Below are 17,232 nucleotides of genomic sequence, written 5' to 3' on the forward strand. Positions count from 1 at the left end.
CCTCTGAGACATAAACGTAGCCTTAGTAATCAGCAACCAAACAGCCTTCTTAAAGCAAAGAATCATTTATTTCATGCAAAAACATTTAAGAAAAAATGTATCTTGAAAAACAAACAAGCCTAAACACAATACTTGCTTCTCTCTAATGCCTGGGAAGGCCCAATTCCTTGAGACTCACCCATAGAGCCTTTCACTCTATCAGCATGTCGCCTTAGACAGCTTCTTGGCAAGTGTCCCCACCATTGCAGGAATCAACACCCTTTTTAACAGTTTGTAGTCCTTTAATCTAGTAGATCTCGGCATTGCAAAACAAGTTTTACAGCATGTTGGGAAAAGAATAAAGGATCATTAAAGCTAACAGCTGGGCCCCTTTGTCTGTCCAGTGTGTACCTAGATCAAGGGTGGGCAAACTTTTTGGCCCGAGGGCCACATCTAGGAATACAAATTGTATGGTGGGCCATGAATGGTCACAAAATTGGGGTTGGGGTGCGGGAGGGGGTGAGGGCTCTGATTCCAGGTGCGGGCTCCAGGGGGGCTAGAAATGAGGAGTTCAGGATGCAGGAGGGGCCTCCGGGCTGAGGCGGGTGAGTGGGGTGTGTGTGGGGGGGTGAGGGCTCTGGTTGGAGGAGCAGGCTCTGGGGTGGGGCTGGGTATGAGGAGTTTGGTGTGTAGGAGAGTGCTCCGGGCTGGGACCGAGGAGTTTGGAGGGCGGGAGGGGGATCAGGGCTGGGGCAGGGGGCTGGGGTGTAGGAAGGGGTGTAGGCTCCGGCTGGGAGTGCGGGCTCTGGGGTGGGGCTGAGGATGAAAGGCTTGGGGTGCAGGAGGGTGCTCTGGGCTGGGATCGATGGGTTTGGAGGGAGGGAGGGGGATCGGGGCTCAGGCAGGAGGTTGGGGCACGGGATGAGGCTCAGGGGTGCAGGCTCTGGGCAGCACTTATCTCGAGCTGTTCCCAGAAGGCATGTCCCTTCTCCGGCTGCTACGCGGAGGCACGGCCAGATAGCTCTGCACGCTGCCCCATCTGCAGGCACCGCCCCTGCAGCTCCCATTGGCTGCAGTTTCCGGCCAATGGGAGCTTTGGGGGTGGTGCTTGGGGTGGGGGCAGAGCTCAGAGTGGAGCCCCCTGGCTGCCCCTATGCGTAGGAGCCGGAGGGGGGCCGTGCCACTGCTTCCGGGAGCCACGTGGAATGGGGCAAGCCCCAGACCCCGCTACCCAGCAGGAGCTTGAGGGTCAGATTAAAACGGCTGGCCAACCCTGACCTAGATTTTCTTAAATCTGGGAAGCCATTGTGTTGCTTCCCTGTTTGTATTTCTCAAAGCCCCAATAGAAGTTGGACCAATGCATTCACACAGGAAAATCTTATAACCCAGCATTGAATAACTTCCCCTCCCTGACCAGGTCACTTAGACAAATCATAAATGATGTGCAAAAACAACAAGGAGTCTGGTGGCACCTTAAAGACTAACAGATTTATTTGCCTAGCATCCGAAGAAGTGAGGTTTTTACCCACGAAAGCTTATGCCCAAATAAATCTGTTAGTCTTTAAGGTGCCACCAGACTCCTTGTTGTTTTTGTAGATACAGACTAACACGGCTACCCCCTGATACTTGACATAAATGATGTGGTTTTTTGGTACGGCATTGTTCTTATACAATCTGGCACGTGGGCAGTTGGTGCAACATTGTTATAATTCAATAGAACAACTATTTCATATTACATGACATAAGCTATAGGAATAAGACTTCAGTAGAAACTTCTTTTTTCCTCCTGCTTCTTCTTAATGTATTCTAGAACTGTTTCTTGCAACCTTCATTCAGTAGTATCACTATCGCTATTCGATAGCTGTGTGTTAGGAAAAAAAGCATTTCAGTATATGAACTGGTTGATGATCACACTATGTACCCCAATTTTAGTTTTGGAGTTCTTTTGACCTGAGCAGACAATTGGCTTAGACCCTTAAATGGGGGGGGGGGATCTCCCTAAACTTGGACATGAATTTTGTAAAATCTAATACTAATGGAAATGTCATTGTGAATCTTTTTTTAATTTAAGTGAAAACAGTTTAAATTTTCAGCACTCTCAGGCATTGCAAGATTATAGAATCCCATGAGAATCTGGAACCTAAACTGAGTATAAATTAACTAGAAACAAGTAGAACTGAATAGTCTCTCTTCATTGTCAAATCCAAACTGCAATAAATAAATAAACAGCATAATGAAAATAAATTGAATTTTTCTTTTTAAAAGTCGAAGGTAAAATTAGTAACAGGAAATTGTTTTAAAACATTTTGAAATTCCCAAACTATCGCTTTAATAAACTTATTAAAAAGATTTAATATTGCAGTATTACATGAAAAATACTTGTTTGTTTTGAATTATATGCATTATGTGAGCCTGCAAGGAGATGGGCTAATCAACAGGAGGATATTCAGAATCAGGGTGTACTTTCCTCAAAGGCTTAAATGGGTATTAGAAAAGATCCAAGCACTCGTTGAACAACACATCAGTTTGCAGACATTTCTAGTTATTTCTGTGGTTGAAAGAAATGTAAAATATAATCCATTTCAGGGGTAGGGGAAAAGCAAAACGAAGTCTATATGAAATCTCAACTCCCTAATTTAAATACAGTAACTAGATACAGTAAAAGCTGTGTTATCCGGCACTTTATCAACCAGAAAGCTCTATTAACCAACATTTCTGCTATCTCCCAATACAAATCTTCAGTCTAGTAACCGGGACTAGTATACTTCCCAGGAGGTTATGCAATTGCACATTCTGCACTCTCCTTTTATGCAAAAGAGGTAGAAGACACATAGGCAAGCTGATATAAGGGACTTACGCAAAAAAGCAGCTTCCAGGGTGTGTCATAGGGTCATTACAGATTCAGCCGAATCTCCTACACCTTCTACATCTACGGTGATAATTGATATTGATAATGATGACCTTGAGGCACTGCAAGATCCTGAAGTGCCTTCTGAATCATCAAAGAAAGATTAAATTATGTTCAGTATAGTTTTAGTGTTAAGTGTATTTTTAGTGATCTGGGTGTACGCCATGCGCTGCCCATAGTGATATGTAGTGTCATAAGATAGCCTACTGTATAGAAAACTTTACGTGTATACACTAAGTGCTTCAAGAAACCAACTACTCTGCAGTGCAGTACTACTACTGGATTGGTGAGTACCTGCATATTATTTTATACTTCATTAATTTTATTGTATTCTAATTCTTTGAAAATTGGTATTATATTGGTAAGTATAACTCTTAGTTAACTGGAATTTTTGACTAACCGGCACCCCTCCATCCCCCCCCTCCCCCATTTCTCCAACATGCCAGATAACAAAGCTTTTACTGTAGTATCATGTTCTCTTGTATTATTTCTATTACTATAGCACCAGGAGGAAAAAACTAGTTTTGCCAAGGGGGAAGAGAGGGTGGGCACTGTAGGATAATCTCAAATCAGACAATATCTTGTAGTCTATTCAACAAAAATTGCAATCTTCCATTTCTACTTTGAAAGAATTTCTAGTGTTTAATAAATTCTGTGTGAAGGTTTATAGTTAGTCAAAAGTAATTTTTCTGGGTTGGCCTTGTCCAGTGTTTTAATAAATTTTCCCAATCCTCTTAGCTAAATTGCTTCTCTAATCCCTCTACAGGTTTCGTTGAGTTTAAATATTTTATCAGAACCTTCAGCAAGTAAAACAAAGCTATACAGAGATGCAAGGTTAGACAAATTTTCTAATCTGCTTTTGAAAGATGAAGTATCAGATTATCTCTGGTGTATTATCAAAACAATGCCTCAGTTGTGAATATTACAAAAATTCAGACAACGTAGGGCAATCTGAGCTTGTAAATAAAGAAAGGATTTATAATCTTGGTTATGATTAGGGCTGCAGATTTGTCTCAGCACTTCTATAGCAAAAATCATGGAGACCTTAAAAAAGGTCACAGTTTAGGGGGAAAATGGTGTGTAAAGTCATGGGTATGAAAATTCATTTATTGCTGTAAATACAATATACATAAATCACACCACTGCCACCTTCTCACCCCACCAAGAGGCACTGACCACCTGCAGCAGCACCCTCCACCTTGACACTGCAACCCTAATCGCTGCCTGGTGAGGAGGGGAGTGAAGGAGCAAGCCCACCCCACACTTACTCTGTAATGGCAGCTCCTGTCCCGCAGGACTGGGCCTGACTTCCTGCTGCAGGTGCTGCAGCCTGGTGCATAGGGTAGCAGCACTACTCAGGTTTGGCCCAGCTGCCCGTCCTTCATGACAGAGCATCCGTTTGCCTCACTTGCTAGATGCTTTAGAATGTTAATTTGACAGTATGGCCCTGATCTTGTAAAGAATTACCTGCTTGGTTAACTTTATTCATTGTGAGTAGTCCTACTCAGTGAGCAAAATTTAAACACATATAATACGTATAAGTTTAAACACATATAAGTCTTTGTAAGATCTGGACCAGTGTGGTATCTATGACCTCTCCCTATAAGTTTCTGTCACTCTACCCCACTAAATTGTATTATATGGCTGGTAAGTTAAGGGAATGATGTTGGATATACCGTGTTAAGTATACTGAAATTGACACATACCCAGCAGTAGGGGAAATCTGAGAAGCAATGATAATGTAAGATGTTGAGATAGTAGTGGACAGCAAATTAAACATGAATTTGCAGTGTGTTATGGCTGTTTTTATATTTAAAAAAAGCCAGTGTGATTCTGTGCTTCAGAGGCAGTACTCATGAAGCAAAGGAATATTAGCCCCTTCATTTACATGTCTGATGTGAGTGCACCTGAATACTCCTGGAGGAATTCTGCGCCATTGCGCATGCAGAATTTGTGCAGAAATTAATAGGTTTCGCGCAGAATTTCCTTTTCCTCCAAAGCAATGGGCTGCAAAGTTGCTGGCCGCCCCTAGGGGTTGCTGGACCCAGAAGAGCGCACACGCAAGTAGAAGACACTGCTGTGGGGAGGGAGCTGGAGGGTTTCCGGCAGCTGCATTTCTCAGCACACCCTGAAGAAAGGAGGTGACGTGCAGAAATCTCCACACAAGCCCAGCACCCAGCATAAGACTTTCTCCCTCTGGATCACTTGGCTCTGCTGGAGGCGCGGGAGTGCAACTGTCTGGGTGGGGACGTGGGGGGTGGTTCACCTGGGGTCTGAGGGGGTGGGGGTGCAATTGTCTGGCTGGGGGGGTGTAGCTGGGCTCGGGGGAGGGGTGCAAGTGTCTGGGCAGGGCAGCTTGCAGCTAGGCTCTGGGGGGAAGGGAGTGTGGATGTCTGGGCTAGGGAGTGCTCCACGGCTGGGCTCTGAGGGGTGGGATTGCGTGCGCATGTCTGGACTGGTGGGGGCCCCGCAGCTGGGCTCTGGTGGAGAGCAGTGTTATGTGTGTGAGTGTCTGGCCGGGGTGGGGAGGGCCTGTGGCCGGGCTCTGGGGGAGAAGGGGGGTGCATGTGAGTGTCTGAGCTGGGCGTCATCCCTCAGCTGGGGTTTGAGGGGGAGGGGGTGCAAGTGTCTGGGCTGAGGGGGGGCCCACAGTTGCGCTCTGGGTGTGTGCGAGTGTCTGGCTGGGGGGTGCTCCGCAGCTGGGGTCTGAGGGGGAGGGGATGCGTGCGAGTGTCTTGCTGGGGTGGGGGTGCAGCTGGGCTCTGTGGGGAGGGGACGTCTGGTCCCCCTACTGCGCTCTGTGGGAAGGGGGCAGAGAAACAGGAACTGGGTTGTTGTAGGGGTTTCCTTAACTCTCTACTCCTGGAGGAATTTTTTTATGTCTGTACTGTTACAGACATAGTTGCTGTTAGGTATTTTGAAATAAATTACCAGAATAATTGAAACTGGCGTGATTATATTGTGTTATTTTGACAAATAAAATTTGCTGAATTTTGCAGAATTTTAAAATATTGTTCGCATAATTTTTAAAATTTTGGTGCATAATTCCCCCAGGAGGAAGGACCTGAATTATTGCATTCAGTTCATGGCAGCTTGTGAGAAAGACAATGAAAAATTAGAGAGTTTGGAGAAGAGTAACAAAAATGATCAGAGGATTGGAAGGACTCATTTAAGAACAAAAGGTTTTGTTTTGTTTTAAGTTCTATATAGATATCAATACATAGATTAGTTTAGCTGTTAGTGTGCCACTTAATGTGAACACCAAGAAGGGAGAAGAATTTTTTAAGTTTCAAATGAACATGTATAAGAAGGACTAACTGGGAGGATCTCAGGGCTTGTCTACACTTGAAACGCTGCAGCAACACAGCTATAGCACTACATCTGCGCCGCTGTAGCACGTCAGTGTAGACACTCGCTATAGCAACAGGAGGGGTTCTTTTGTCAGCATAATTAATCCTCCTTCCCAAAAGGCAGTAAGTAGCAAGGTTGATGGAAAAGGTCTTCTGTTGACCTAGTATTGTCTACACTGGGGAGGTAGGTTGACGTAACTACATTGCTGGGGTGGGTTGATTTTTCACACCCTTAAGTGACGTAGCTGAGTTGACTTAACTTTTGTTTGTAGACCTGACCTAAGACATTTAAGTAAAATGTCAGGAAAAACTTCTCAACATTGAACTATACTAGACTGCCAAACAGTCTCCCAAGGAGATAGTGGATGCCTATTCACTTGAAATGTTTAATCGACTGGACCAAATATTAGAAAATGTATTGTAACAACTTTCAATTGTCAGAGAAATAAATTTTGATGACCTAATAGAGCTTTTCACTTTCTGACTTCTGTATTCATTGTGTCTGTAATATCCCAACATGAGGTTCTGCTTCATCCCTGCTTGATATGCATTTTTTCAACAAAAATTTTAAATAGGTGACATGGCCCAGTGATGATGATTTCTCTCTGACTGATAATCAGTGGAAGTGACTCATCAGACTTAAGATGACTCCTGCATGCCCTCTCCTCAAAAATGTATTGGGATGGGGAGTACCTCACCATTCTTGCTGGCAGTAGGGGACAAAAGGCCTCCCATGTTCCCTCTCCAATTTGAGATCTGGGGTGAGGGATTCTGCGTCTCTGTGTAGACTTATATACATGATATTTTGCAGTTTGTACAACTCAATCTCAAATACTTGGGACTTGGAAAGGAGCCAAAATTAGGCATTTCGGTATAGTAGTTTGTATTTTTGGTACTCAAAAAAATCCTCTTTTTAATAAGATTAGATTTTGCAAGTTATTAGGCATATAAATGTCTTTATATTGCTTTGTTTTGAGCAAATAAAAACCTACCAATTTATTTCACTTTAAAAATTTAACTACTGCACATGATCAAATACTTCTGGTTGCCCAAATGTTCAGAGTTTTTTATGGCCAACAAACAGTTGTTGTCAGATGCTACCGGTGTGGTGCTCTGCTTTCTCCTATGTTGATATCGCTCGGCTGCGTGCGTGTGTTCCCTCTGTGTGCTGCCCCAGCTCTGCGCAGATAGCTGACACAGCAGACCCGAAGAGAACCCCCAATAACCACAGAGTCTAGTAAGATGCAAAGTCACGTCGACTAGGTTTATTGTGACCTTGGACACAATTGCAGTTCCCCGTAGATTACTTAGTCTACCGGGCATACTACGAGAAAGTGCCTCTTGGCAATGGACCCGGCTCAGTGGCGGGACTTTCCACTGCCCCCTCGGCCGGACAAAGATATCCACTCAGGGATGCATTCTTATACACAGATACAAACAAGATACACATCACTCCTGACGTATTGAGGTGCAACCCCTCTACGCAGCAAGGTACAACCCCTCTACGTAGTAAGGTGCCACCTCTCACCTTGTACATGTTGGTTCGAACAAAACAACTCTATCCATCATTTTACCCTTTTCCCCTGTCATTGGGATGGGTCTGCCTGTTCCATGTTATCTGTGGAATGTTCCAGTATAGTGTATGTTCTGATATCTGGTGTTCAGTACCTTTTAGGTATGTCTTTTTGGAACATCAGCCCTTTCCTTGCCAGCTTCTGTGAGCAGGGCCTGCCTCTGGCTCACAGCTTAACTTTGCTTTATGTTAGCAAAGTCTTGACCATTACTTTAGTTCAGGCCTTAGGCCTCATACCAGGCCTCTGATACCAAGGTTTATATCTCAGGGCCTCCTCTTACTACAACAGTATGCTCATATCTAGCCATAATTTAGTTCTAACGGTTGGTCATGTTTGATTATAATCAAAGAGGTTGACAAAGGAGGTGCTGTAGTCATAATGAACAGGTCGGATTATGAACAGGAGGCTGCCAGGCAACTCTCAAACACCACATTCTACAGGCCACTATCCTCTGATCCCACTGAAGAGTACCAAAAGAAACTACACCATCTGCTCAAGCAACTCCCTGCTACAGCATGGGAACAAATTTACACGGACACACCCCCAGAGCCCCAGGGGTATTCTATCTGCTACCCAAGATCCATAAACCTGGAAACCCTGGACACCCCATCATCTCAGGCATCAGCACTCTTACAGCAGGATTATCTGGCTATTCGGACTCTCTCCTCAGACCTTACGCTACCAGCACTCCCAGCTATCTTCGAGACACCACCGACTTCCTGAGGAAACTACAATGCATTGATGATCTTCCTGAAAACACCATCCTGGCCACCATGGATGTAGAAACTCTTTACACCAATATGACTTAGAACAATGCTTCCTCGGCTCTCGTCCCCTAGCGCCCCTCCTCTACTTGCGCTACATTGATGACATCATCATCATATGGACCCACGGGAAGGAGGCCCTTGAAGAATTCCACCTGGATTTCAACAATTTCCACCCCACCATCAACCTCAGCCTGAACCAGTCCACACAAGAGATCCACTTCCTGGACACTACAGTGCAAATAAGTGATGGTCACATAAACACCACCCTATACCGGAAACCTACTGACCACTATGCTTACCTACATACCTCCAGCTTCCATCCAGGACACATCATACGATCCATTGTCTACAGCTAAGCCCTAAGATACAACTAAATTTGCTCCAATCCCTCAAACAGAGACAAACACCTACAAGATCTTTATCAAGCATTCTTAAAACTACAATACCCACGTGGGGAAGTGAAGAAACAGATTGACAGAGCAAGATGGGTACCCAGAAGTCACCTACTACAGGACAGGTCCAACGAGGAAAATAAGAGAAAACGACAGGCCATCACATACAGCCCCCAGCTAAAACCTCTCCAGCACATCATCAACGATCTACAACCTATCCTGGAAAACGATCCCTCACTCTCACAGACCTTGGGAGGCAGGCCAGTCCTCGCTTACAGACAGCCCCCCAACCTGAAGCAAATACTCACCAGCAACTACACACCACACCACAGAAACACTAATCCAGGAACCAATCCCTGTAGCAAACCCCGTCGCCTATTCTGTCCCCATATCTACTTTAGCGACACCATCAGAGGACCCAACCACATCAGCCACACCATCAGGAGCTCATTCACTTGCACGTGTACTAATGTTATATATGCCATCATGTGCCAGGAATGCCCCTCTGCCATGTACATTGGCCAAACCGGACAGTTGCTACATAAAAGAATAAATGGACACAAATCAGACATCAGGAATGGTAACATACAAAAGCCAGTAGGAGAACACTTCAGTCTTACTCATAGACTCATAGACTTTAAGGTCAGAAGGGACCATTATGGTCATCTAGTCTGACCTCCCGCATGATGCAGGCCACAAAAGCTGACCCACCCACTTTCCCTTAACTCAGCTGTTGAAGTCTCCAGATCGTGATTTAAAGACTTCAAGTTGCAGAGAATCCTCCAGCTTGCGACCCCTGCCCCATGCTGTGGAGGAAGGCGAAAAACCTCCAGGGCCTCTGCCAATCTACCCTGGAGGAAAATTCCTTCCCGACCCCAAATATGGCGATCAGTAGAACCCCGAGCATACAGGCAAGATTCTCCAGCCGGACATTCTTCCTGGACATGTCTTCCTGGACATTCTATAACAGATTTAAAAGTAGCCATACTTGAACAAAAAAACTTCAGAAACAGACTTCAAAGAGAAACTGCAGAACTAAAATTAATTTGCAAATTTAACACCATTAATTTGGGCTTGAATAGGGACTGGGAGTGGCTGGCTCACTACAAAAGCAGCTTTGCCTCTCCTGGAATTGACACCTCCTCATCAATTATTGGGAGTGGACTACATCTACCCTGATCGAATTGGCCCTGTCAACACTGGTGGTTCTTCAATTGATTGCTCATGTGTACTCCACAGTAGGTGTGCATGCTCACCATGTGCACCGGTGACAGAAGTTTTTCCCCTAGCAGTACCCTTGCGGGGGAAGTGCCCCCGCGACCCCTGGAGTCGCGCCTGCTTGGCGCGGTATAAGGGGAGCTGCGTGCACCCCCTACCCTTAGTTCCTTCTTGCTGCCAGTGAAAGTGCGTCGGAACTTCTCTGCTCCAGCATTTCTGTAGCTCGTCCCCAGAACTGTTCGTTCGTTCGTTCAGCGTTAGTACCTGTAGTTAGTTAGCTGTTTAGTTAGTTTAGTTAGTCAGTGAACCCGGGCCAGGGCATGCCCTGCGCCCCGGGGTTTAAGTTATGCGGCTCTTGTAGAAGTTCTGTGCCAAGAAGTGACCCGCATGCAGACTGTTTGCGCTGCTTGGGAGAAACCCATATCAGCGAAAGGTGCAAGATTTGTAAGTCGTTTAAGCCTCGGACCGAAAGAGAAAGGGACATTAGGCTCCAGGCCACCCTGATGGAGTCAGCGCTGATCCCGGCCCCGGCACGCCCCTCTGAACCGGTACCCGGCACCACAGCATCGGTACGCCGCGACCCTCTGGTGCCATTGACCAGCTGGCACCGCTCCCCATCCACGAGGCACACCAAGAGGGCCACGAAGACTCCCTCTTCGCAGCGGCACCGAGGGAAGTCTGGGACAGAGGCTAGGTCCATGTCGGACAGTCCTTGATCCCCACTGGGCCCCAGGCTTCCGACTCAAGCTCTCCAGGCGGCCCGGGACGTCATGTCCATGCCAGTGCCCGGAGCACCGCCGATGTCGGCCCCGTGCTCCAGAGGCAAGCCGCCACTGGGATCTCCACAGTCGCCTCCGGCCCGGTACCGGTATCGGTCGAGGGAACGTTCCCAACGCCGATCACTGCCCAGCGACCGCTCGGGGCAGAGTCCAGGTGGATTGCCCTCGACACCGACCAGACTGTCTGGCTGGGTCCTGTCCGGCCAGGACTTGTGGCACCGCTCGTCCTCAAGGAGCGAATATCGACCGGACCACAGCGGGCATCGCAGTCGGTCCTCATCTCGGAGAGGGTACTGCAGTCGGTCATGGCGCGGCCGTCGACGCCACTCCTGCTCCAAGTCTCCGCCAAGACATCGCAGCCCATCGAGGCTATTCACGGAGCAGCTATTACCATTGGTACCGGTCCTCCATGTCGAGTTCGCAGTCCCGTGGCCGTCATAGATACTGGCACCGCCACTCCTCCCGGTCCAGAGACAGCAGCAGATCTTACGCCAGCCCGGTCTCCATTCGTAGCAGTCCTTCGATGGGCCAGGCCAGCCAACCCGGACAGCCGGCCCCGCCGGTGCCACAGCAGGTGCAGTGGCACCGAGCATCATGGCCAGCCCAATGGTACCAGTGGGCACTGTGGCCTCCGGCGCAGCGCCCAGTGGGAGCTTGCTCGGTGGCCGGAGCATCGGAAGCACTGTCGGCCTCCCTCTCCAGACCCCCGAGAAAGGAGTCGGTGGGACGTACATCCTCGGCACCGTGCCCAGAGTCCAACCAGGTGGTAAACCCTCCGGTGCGGGCCAACACCCAGAGCACTGAACCGGCCTCTTCACCCCGCCCGGAGGAGACGATTGCGGCCCCACCCCCCTACGTCCCGCAGGAGGACTTCAGGGCCCACCAAGAACTCTTAAAGAGGGTGGCAGCAAGCCTACACCTCTAGGCAGAAGAGATGGAGGCGCCCTCGGAGTCCCTGTTTATTGTATTGTCCCCATCGGCACCGAGTAGGGTGGCCTTGCCTCTCCATGAAGGGGTGGCTAAGATTTCAAATGCCCTGTGGCAAATACCAGCCTCGTTGGTACCCATCTCTAAAAAGGTGGAACGCAAGTACTTGGTACCCACTGAGGGGCATGAGTACTTTTATATCCATCCGGCACCCAACTCCCTGGTGGTCGAGTCGGTCAACCACAGGGAACGGCAGGGTCAGCCAGCTCCGACCCCAAAGAACAAAGACTCTCGGAGACTGGACTCTTTCGGAAGGAAAATTTATTCATCTTCGAGCTTCCAGTTACGAGTGGCGAACCATCAGGCTCTCCTGGGCCGGTACAAATTCAATCTGTGGGGCTCCCTGCCTAAGTTTGAGGACTCCCTCCAGGAGTGCAATAGGAAGGAGTTCAAGGCGCTAGTGGAGGAAGGGGCAGCGGCCGCTAGGGTGTCCCTGCAGGCAGCCTCGGATGCTGCAGACACAGCCGCACAATCAATGGCCTCCGTGGTGTCCATGAGACGGGCGTCATGGCTCCTGCTCTCTGGGCTGTCCAGCGAGGTGCAGTCTTCCATGCAGGATCTCCCATTTGACGGGAAAGCTCTGTTTGCGGAGGAAACAGATACAAGGCTGTATGGCATGAAAGACTCCCGCACGACCCTCCAGACTCTGGGCCTCTATGTCCCAGCTCTGGCAAAACCTAAGTTCAAGCCGCAGCAGACTCCTGCCCTGGCCACCCTCCCGAAGTACGAGGCCGCCCATAAGAAGCAGCGGGACTATAAGAGACGCCCTCAGAGGCAGTCTCGGCCTGCCCCCCAGCCCGGGTCCTCCAGAGCAAGCAGGCAGGGAAAAGGAGGCACCCCGCCAGTCCTCATCAGGGATCCACCCCCAATAGTTTCCCTTCTCCAACCGGTTGTGTGCTTTCCTCTTGGAATGGTCGCGGCTAACCTCAGACCGATGGGTCCTCAACACCATCTCCCGGAGTTACACCCTCCAGTTTACTTCCTCCCCGCCCAACCACCCTCCACCCCTGTCCCTCTTGGGGGACCCCTCGCACGAAGCTCTGCTCGAGCAGGAGGTGGGGCGGATCCTAGGACTAGGAGCGATAGAGGCGGTCCCCGAGGAGTTCATGGGCAAGGGGTATTACTCCCGTTCTTTCCTTATCCCGAGGGCCAAAGGGGGGGCTCAGGCCCATCCTGGACCTCCGAGGTCTGAACCAGTACATGGTGAAGCTCAAGTTCCGCATGGTCTCCCTGGCCTCCATCATCACCTCCCTGGGTCCCGGGGACTGGTACGCTGCCCTCGATCTACAGGATGTGTACTTCCACATCCACATGTTCGAGGGGCACAGGCGCTTCCTCCATTTCGTGGTGGGACAGAATCATTACCAATTCACGGTCCTCCCATTTGGTCTGTCCACTGCCCCCAGGGTGTTTACAAAATGCATGTCGGTGATAGCGGCCTACCTCCGATGCTAGGGGGCCCAGATATTTCCCTGTCTGGTCGCAGGTGAGGGATCACGTGGCGCTCCTCCTGTCCACATGCACCGCCTTGGGCCTGTTGGTAAACACCACCAAGTCCATGTTAGTCCCGGTCCAATGCATAGAGTTTATCGGGGTCTCCTGGACGCAGTGTCGGTCAGGGCCTCTCTCCCGCCAGACAGATTCGAGACCCTGAAAGGTCTCATCGACTCGGTCACAAGGTTCCTAGTGACAACTGCCAGGGTTTGCCTGCAACTCTTGGGTCACATGTCGGCGTGCAAATACGTGGTCCGTCACGCCAGACTCAGGATGAGGCCCCTCCGGCTCTGGTTGGCCTCAAAGTTCTCCCAGGCCATGGACAGGATGGACAAGGTCCTCACCATGCCGGACTCTGTGATCGCCTCCCTATGGTGATGGTCCGCCCCAAACAACATGCTCCGATGCGTCGGACCTGGGTTGGGGGACCTATGTGGGGAACTTTCAGACCCAAGGCCTGTGGTCGGCTCAAGACCTGACCCTACATATAAACGTCAAGGAGCTCAAGACAGTGCGGCTGGCGTGTATGGCCTTCCACTCGCACCTGGAGGGCAGGGTAGTCAGGGTCCTCACGGACAACACAGCCTCGATGTTCTATATCAACAGGCAAGACAGGGCCTTATCCTCTACCGTGAAGCCCTGAGGCTGTGGGACTTTTGTATAGCCCACAACTTCCACCTACTGGGCGCCCGGAACAAGAGGGTGGATCGCTTGAGCAGGGACTTTTCCTTGCAACACGAGTGGTCCCTCCACCCAGAAGTGGCCCACCAGCTCTTCCGAAGGTGGGGAGCTCCCCAGGTGGACCTATTCACGACTCGGCAGAACCGGCGATGCCCCCGGTTCTGCTCCGGGGGGGCTTGGGGAGGGGCGCTATCTCCGATGTCTTTCCCATGTCCTGGTCAGGCCGGCTTCCCTACGCCTTTCCCCCGTTCCCTCTAAACAGCAGGGTCCTGGAGAAGCTAAAGTCGGACAAGGCCCGGGTCCTCCTGGTTGCCCCGGCGTGGCCCAGGCAGCATTGGTAAGGGACCCTCATGGGCCTGGCGGTAGCTCCGCCGTTGCCGCTCCGCCCGGACCTGCTCTCTCAGGACCAGGGCTGCCTCCTCCATCCCAACCTAGTGGCTCTTCACCTCACGGCGTGGCTGCTCAGTGGTTAGGTGGAGAGGAAAGGACGTGCTCAGAGCAGGTTCAGCGCGTCCTCCTCGAAAGTAGACAGACCTCCACTCGCCGTGCTTATTTGGCGAAGTGGTCCCAGTTTTCTAGGTGGGCGGCGGACCAGGGTGTCTCCCCGGTGACCGCCCCGATCCAGCTTATCCTTGATTACCTCCTCCACCTGAGGGCCCAGGGCCTGGCGCCCTCGTCAGTCAAGGTGCACCTGGCAGCCATATCAGCCTTCTATCCGCTGGTGCAAGGGCACACGGTATTTTCCCATGCTATGACTGGCCGGTTCCTTAAGGATTTGGACCATCTTTTTCCGTATTCTAGACCCCTGGTCCCACAGTGGGACCTAAACCTGGTGTTGGCTCGTCTCATGGGGCCTCCATTTGAACCAGTGGCCACATGCTCCTGGTCTCACTTCTCGTGGAAAGTGGTCTTCCTGGTTGCAATCACGTCGGCCATGTGAGTCTCGGAGTTCAGGGCCCTGACCTCCGAGCCGCCATACACGGTCTTTCATAAGGACAAGATCCAGCTCCGCCCACATCCCGCGTTCCTCCCGAAGGTAGTCTCCGCCTACCACATGGGTCAGGACATTTTTCTACCGGTCCTTTGCCCCAAGCCTCACGCGTCCAGTGAGGAGTGCCGTCTCTACATGCTTGATGTGCGGCGGGCTCTGGCTTTCTACCTCGAGCGGACTAAGCCGTTCAGAAAGTCCTTGCAACTGTTCGTCGCCTCGGCTGAGCACGTGAGGGGCCAGCCGATTTCCACTCAGTGGCTTTCCAATTGGATCACTTCGTGCATCTGTTCCTGTTATGAGCTGGCAGGTATCCCCCGACACTCATTGTGAGGGCACTCTCGACTCGGGCGCAGGCCTCGTCGGCTGCCTTTGTGGCCCACATCCCCATCCAGGACATTTGTAGGGCCGCCACGTGGTCTTCGGTTCACACATTCACCTCGCACTATGCGATCGTCCCCCAGACCAGGGATGACGCCAAGTTCGGCAGGGCTGTCCTCCGTCCTGGGAACTTGTGAACTCCTACCCACCTCCAACAGATATAGTTTGGAATCACCTATTGTGGAATACACATGAGCAATCACTCGAAGAAGAAAAGACAGTTACCTTTTCGGTAACTGGTGTCTTCGAGATGTGTTGCTCATGTCTATTCCACATCCCACCCTCCTTCCCCTCTGTCGGAGTTGTCTGGCAAGAAGGAACTGAGGGTGGGGGGAGTGCGCAGCTCCCCTTATATCGCGCCAGGCAGGCGCCGCTCCAGGGGTCTCAAGGGGCGCTCCCCCCTATGGGTACTGCTAGGGGAAAAACTTCCAGCACCGGTGCACGTGGCGAACACGCACACCTATTGTGGAATAGACATGAGCAACACATCTCGAAGAACACCAGGTACAGAAAAGGTAACTGTCTTTTCTCCACTTGTGAGGTAACTCCCTTCTCTTCATGTGTCAGTATATAATGCCTGCATCTGTAATTTTCACTCAATGCATCTGAAGAAGTGGCTTTTTACCCACAAAGCTTATGCCCAAATAAATCTGTTAGTCTTTAAGGTGCCACCGGACTCCTTGTTGTTTTTCTTTGACTAAAGTATATCATGCAGAAAAGCATCCAGTCTTGATCTGAAGCCATGAAGAGATGGAGATTCCACCACTTCCCATGTCAGTTTGTTCCTGAGGTTAATCACCCTCACTTGTAAAACTTGTGCTTAATTGAGTTTTTCTGCCTTCAGCTTCCAGCCATTGGTTCTTGTTACGCCTTTTTCCATAATATTTAAAAGCCCTGTTGTATCTGGTATTTTCCCCTCAAGAAGGTTCATACGTTATATGTACTGTTCGTGGAGGCCACCAATCTTTTTCATTCATTAAAGAACTAAAAAGATACTATAACTGTATTGGGAGGGAAAGAGATGATCCTCATTGAAGTCATTAGGGATCTGTGTGAGCACAGGGTCTAGTCATACTGAGCTCCTTGCAGGATCAGGGCCCAATTCTGTTAGGCTACTGGCTGATGTCTGTGCTTCCACCACACATCTACTTTGACAGCTGCAGACAGCTCTTTATTAATATTAATAGCACATTTGGTATTAATACTTTAAACTATACATATTACGTATTTGCCTGCTTGTGTTTGTTCCAGATTCAAAGCATTAGCGTAATTACAGAGTGGTGTGATAGTGGGGGGCAGAGGAGAGCGCATTTAAGTGTTTACATGGTTTAAAGAAGAGGGGAAAAACCTAATTCCCTCCTTACAAGTTTGATTTTAACCAGCCTTCCAATTTGAGAATAAGGTTGTTAGCTATGCCAGACTGCTGTCAAGACCTCACATTAAATAAGATGTTTTTCTTTTATCTGACATTTACTGTAGTGATGCCAAGAATTACATCAAACATATAATTCATTCGAACGCTGAATTTCTTCAGTATTTTGCCAGTACTTAATCAAATATTTGAAAAATCTATCATTCATTTCATAGCTTTGTAGTCTAAAACTGTGAATGTTACAGTGAAAGTTACTTTAGACAAATTTAATCTATACAGTTTTTTATTTATTTAATATGCTGACCGTTTTAAAGGAATATATTTTTAAAAAATCAAATGATCTTCTTTAACTGTCATAGTTT

The 17,232-nt window shown here is 49.2% G+C and overlaps 1 protein-coding gene across 2 annotated transcripts in view; it reads left to right on the forward strand.

Moving 5' to 3' along the window:
* Positions 1-17,232, forward strand: part of LOC135880534 (spliceosome-associated protein CWC27 homolog) — a 210,076-nt gene that overhangs the window by 136,385 nt on the left and 56,459 nt on the right. The gene's annotated exons all lie outside the window — the stretch shown is intronic.

The sequence above is a fragment of the Emys orbicularis genome, chromosome 6 (genome assembly GCF_028017835.1).
Source record: "Emys orbicularis isolate rEmyOrb1 chromosome 6, rEmyOrb1.hap1, whole genome shotgun sequence".
In the NCBI taxonomy this organism is placed as follows: Eukaryota; Metazoa; Chordata; order Testudines; family Emydidae; genus Emys; species Emys orbicularis.